The sequence below is a fragment of the Mus musculus genome, chromosome 7 (assembly GCF_000001635.26).
Source record: "Mus musculus strain C57BL/6J chromosome 7, GRCm38.p6 C57BL/6J".
Taxonomy (NCBI): Eukaryota; Metazoa; Chordata; class Mammalia; order Rodentia; family Muridae; genus Mus; species Mus musculus.
The window spans coordinates 49,035,596-49,041,254 of record NC_000073.6 but is presented as its reverse complement, the minus strand read 5'-3'; the positions used below and the strand labels follow the sequence as shown (position 1 = coordinate 49,041,254).

General features: G+C 44.1%; 1 protein-coding gene across 3 annotated transcripts in view; it reads right to left on the bottom strand.

Moving 5' to 3' along the window:
• The window catches only part of Nav2 (neuron navigator 2), a 651,028-nt gene that overhangs the window by 568,836 nt on the left and 76,533 nt on the right, over window positions 1-5,659 (bottom strand). The window lies entirely within an intron of this gene.

Genomic DNA, 5,659 nt, shown 5'->3' with positions numbered 1-5,659 from the left:
ATTGTGTTATATTATTATATTATATATTAATATATTATAATTATATATTGTATCTGCTTCCTGCTGTTGACATGGCTGCTTATACACAGGGCATTGACAGCCACTGGAGGAAGTGTGTGTGTGTATATACATATGTGTACATGTGTTTATATATGTGTATATTGTGTATGTGTATATGTGAATGTATATGTATGTCTATATGTGTGTACATGTGTATGTACATGTGTGTGCAAGTATGCATGTATATGTATGTGTATGCATACATGTATGTACACACATATGTATATTAATATATGTATGTGCACATTTATATGTGTACACGGACATGTACATGAATGTGATGTGTATATGTACATGTGTATGTGTATGTATGTATGTATGTATGCATAATGCATACCTGTGTCCCTTCTTACTTTCTTGCTTCTCTTCGAAAATTCTCCTCACAGCAAGCCAGCGTAATCTGATCATATTACTCCCCCATTTACAAACCTTTTGGTGACTCCCAATTTCTCTTTGTCGTGAGATGAACACCTCTAAAGTGGCAGGCACCTCTCAGGATTCTGGACTCCCTCTAGCCTTTTCTCAGTTAATCTCTGTGGCCCAGCCATGCTTGAACAGTGCTCCACGCTGATCTCAGAGCCTGTGTAGCCTGTGTAGCTACCCTTTTCTCTGAATATCCTAGCCATTCTTCTCCGTGTGTCATGTTTGCCCCCACCCTCCGTGCTGCTCCTCGTTCAGATATCGATTTCCCACCAAAGCCTTCCTGGGTCCCTTCCTGTCCCCTGCCATCATCTCACACATCTTGTATTGCATGCTATCATTTTAAATTACGACACATAATTATTTGTGTGGCTCATTATTTAATGCCTGTCGTCCACATTATGCTGCAAGCTCTGTGACAGCAAGGTCAAATCGCATCTGTCCCATACCAGTTTCCAGGACACCCTGTCAGAAGATTCGCTTGCTTTGTGATGAGACAGGGATGTTTTCAGAGAGCTCTGTAATCCAGACTAAGGGAAATGGCTGGGATAGCTGGCCAATGGGGAAAGTGAGGCACATTCTCTTGATTCATGCTGTCAGTCACCTGCTGTTCATTGGCTATCTGCTTTCTCCCATGAACTTGAAGGCTGGACCCCCAGGATGAAGCCTAGCAAGACAGACTCTCTGTGTTCTCTTCCTCTCTCACCTCTGATTATCCTTTTAGGACTTTCTCCTCCATCTGACTGTGTGGATCTCAAGGCCCAGGGCTATAACCTGCTTATTATACATACGAAGCACCTAGTAGTCAGTACCTCCAGCATTCCTGGTGCCAAATGAATGTCCACTGAAAGAATGAATGACTGTAACTATATTGTTGTCCCTAGATGATCAGCCTGAGCTATGACTTGGCCCTCTCTTCTCTTTCCTCTATGCCCCTTGTCCTCTACTCTCTGTCCCAACCACACTAGGCTCAGAACTTTGCACCACACTGGGGATGCTTACTCAGAGCCTTCTCTACACAATTTTTTTTTACCTGATTTTGACCTATCCTGCATTCGTGGACGGTGTCTTTTCTCCCAGAATGACTTAACTACCTGGGTGTCATTGCCTCAAGTCTTAGACGCAGGCCAGGCCTAGATTTTTGCTATGGCTCCTCACCATTCCAAGAATTCCTGGTAATTCTTTTCTTTCCCACTGGACAGCAGCTTCATGTAGAAGGCAACCATGCTTATTATGGTATGCAAGCTCCTTGCCTGGCATGTAGCAGGCTTAGAATTGATATTTTTAAGTAAATTATCAAGTGGATATTGGAAGGACAACTGCAGATAAGGAAAGAATGCCTTTACCTATCTGGCTTCTGGTTTTGTACCTTCAAACATACAGGCAGTGTGCTGAAAACCCAAGCAAAAAGGTAAATTCCCTTTTAAAAAAATTGCATTTCAAATTAATTATTGAAATGGCTTTGCATGCCATCCTCGGTGCTCCACCTCCTTCCTGGCTCTACTCGCAGCCCCGGGTAACAAGAAGTGGTGTTCAGAACAGGCAGAAGATTAAATCATGCTCACTGCATGTAAGAAAAATGAATTCTGACGTTTCCTAAGGATTTTTAAACAAGGGTTGGAACAAAAGAGATTTGTAATTAACCCCCAGTTACCTAGGAAATTGCATCTGGCACAGCATCTACTCACACAAAGACATCCCTTGATCAGTAGTCTATGAATGGCCACTCTAGGGGAAGAGGATAAACACTGGGGACTGTGCTCATCCCACCGTACAGGTTCTGTTGTCTAAAGCTCACAGCCCATTTTGAGCTCAGTGGCACCTCTCCATACTTATAGCTCACTTTGTCCTGGGTCCTGGCACATGGCTCCAGGAACCCTTGAGGTTCTCTGAGTGATAAGGAAGGAGGAACATATTCTGGGGTCCATAACAAACCAGTTCAGCTGTACCCAAACTTCCACCAAGGAGGGCCCACCTGAGGGCTCCTAGACAGGAACTATTTGACAGAGGATTCGGTCATATGATTATAGGGTTGTCACTTACTTACATCTTGACCCTGCGACCCTAGGGAAGGAAGACGGCTTTGAGAATGAGTCAATGGGCTAATGGATAATTATTTAATCAATCATGCCTGCTTAATGAGGCCCCTGTAAGACACCCTAAACCATGGGGTTTGAGAAGACTACAGGTTGCTGACAGGAGAGTGGCACTCTTTAAATCTAGGGCAGAAGTTCCTTCATCAAGGATATTTCTAACCAGTGGTTCTCAGCCTGTAGGTTGTGACCCTCCCTTGGGCTTCAAATGACCCTTTCACAGGGCTCCCTTGAGATCACCAGAAAACATAGATATCTGCATTTTGATTCACAACAGTAGCATAAGTACAGTCATGAAGTATCAACAAAATAGTTTTATGGCTGGGGGGTCACCACAACATGAGGAACTGTATTAAAGGGTCGCAACATTAGGGAGGTTGAAAAAGTACTGCTCTAGACATTGCCTGAGTACCACTGCACCTAAGTAGTTATCTGAATCCTTTGCTATCTGCTGCTAAATGCAAGGAAGATGTCTTCCCTGCATCTCAGCCATTACTGTGGCAGATTATCGAACCTGGGGAAGTGGTTGTGGGAGCCACTAATTTATAGCCAGTTGGTCACTGACACTAACTCCAGGCAGTTAGTGTCAGGATCCAATTGAATCACTAGATATCTAGTTGGTATCTGGAGAGCTGAAGGATTGATTTTTGGTGTGGGAACACCACACATTTGGTGCCAGAAGTGTTTGAGTAAAATGGCATCACAGTGTCTGGGAAAATAATAAAATAGGATGGTTTCTCTAGGATGGCAATGCTGATGATGGCAGAGGCAGGATTTGAGTTCAGGCCTGTACAAATAGGACCTATCCCTTACACAGGAGGGCTAGTTATCCTGGGAAGGGTGTTTAGTGATGTCCATATTGAAACACATTGAAGACAAGAAAGCAGAGTTCAGACCCCAATCCTACCACTGTGTCCTAGACTCTACCTCACTTTGAAAGCCCCCGTTTTCCTCCTCTGTGAACTGCGGGAACAAGGGTGCCTATCTCACAGGGTTTTTACCAGTATCTGACATAGTCCATATAGAGCATCTAATGAGGCCACAGTGATGTGTCATTTAACCCCAAGAGCCAAATGACTCCTCTGTCGTTGACAAATGATAGAGAATATTGAGTCAAAAGTCAGGTGCAGGGCCGGAGAGATGACTCCACATTCAAGAGCACTTGCTGGTCAATCATGAGGACCAGAGTTCAGATCCTAGGACCTGTATCAAGTGGCTCGTAAACACCTGTAACTCCAGTTCCAAGGGTTCAGACGCCCTCTCCTGGCTTCTGTAGCATTTGCACACACGTGTGGAGACACTCACATTGGCACATACCTATGAATAGGTGCATACCACATAAATAAAATGAAATAAAAGAATGAAATTCGAGTGACAGAGGAGTTCCCAGGTTGGCTATGTCACACCACAGGCTCTAGATCAAGGGATCTAACTTGCTTGGGATTCCTCTGGTTCTTCTATGCTCAGTACTCTAGATAGATGATAGAAAGATAGACAGACAGACAGACAGCTTTCTTTCTTTTATGCAATTGCCAAGGAGGCCCCTTGGAACTGAGCACCACTGAAGATTTCTCATTAGGGTTGGTTTGGTTTGTTTGTTTGTTTGTTTGTTTTGTTTTGTTTTTTGTTTTTGACTAATTTTAGAGATGCTAAATGACCAGTGCTTATCCTGGCACTGAGAATGATGGTATGTGAGGAAGCACACATATCAATGGCTCAGAGAAAGAGAGAGTCTGAGACCTCAGTATCTAAGTGGGCATTTCAGAATCCTCTTCTACTCACTGGGCCTATACTCTCTATCTGCAATGTAGAAAGGCAGAACTAATTGAACGCAAAGAGAAACAAGCAAAAGTCCTAAGGGATGAGCAGGCACCGTGTCACAAGTTAATGGCCAGCAATTCTTTTCCCTGAGTAGTGCATAGATCACAGGGATTCCATAGCCAGATGACATTTGAGACTGGATGGACTATGGAAGTTCACTTACAAACACATTTCGATGGACGACCATTGGTTAAGCCCACAAAGTGAATCACTGTGATCTGCTCACAGCATTCCCTGAGAGAAGGAAGGGGATGGAAAAGAAAAACAAAACAGAGCCCTGGTGGCCAAGAAGCAAGTCCTGCAATGAGCCTGCTGGGGCTGAATATTTAAAGAATGGCCTCGAGGAGACCATGGAGCCTTCCGTTCCCCAGCCAAGAGTCTGCTGTGTTCATGCTATACACCTGGGAGCATGGATTGCACTCGTGGGTTTTGAATTATACCAACAATGTTACAAGGACAAAGACAAATGTTTGTTTGTAGCCCAAAGAACCAGAAACAACTGGATGCTTGACAGTCTAAGTCTGAAATGAGGGTGGCGGTAACTCACCTGTGGTCATGCCTGTGTGACTGGTCACCTCCCATGAATCACACAGTCACCTGCACCATTCTACCGCCTACATCTTATTACCATCAAGATAAAGAGCTGAGAACCCGTGTGAGAAATGAAGTGGAGTCTAGGAGTGTAAAGTGCATCTTTGCAGAAAGAACGTTAGCAAACATCCCCATGCCTTTCAGCTTCTTTCCTATGCTGCTCGCTACTGTAAAAAGTATGAGGGGTTCGAACGCCAACCAATAATTTATTCCTACAGAGAAGCTTAATGGACATTTGCTTGCTATTTGAAGGCTCAATAATAGCGAAGACAAAACGTCTTGGACCCCACCTCACAATCTGATTTGACTTGGCAGCAAGTTGCCTTTGGGGCCTGATACAACAGTTCTTAACTCCTAAAGGAGATAAAGAAATGGACCTGAGTGGTTTGGATGAGAAATGTCCTCTATAGTCTCAGGCATTAGATACTTGGTCCCAAGTAGGCGGCGCAGTGCAAAGAGGTATGTAGGTGGTGTAGCCTTGTTGGAAGAAGGACTTCAGTGGGCATGGGCGCCAAGATTAAAAAGCCGTCTTCTTCATGCCCACCCTCTGCTTGCTGCCACACCTCCCAGTCATGATGGACTCTTAACCATCTAGAGCAATAAACCCAAATAAACTCTTTCTAATATAAGTTGCTTTGGCTTGTGGTGTTTCATCAGAGTACCCAAAATGGGCT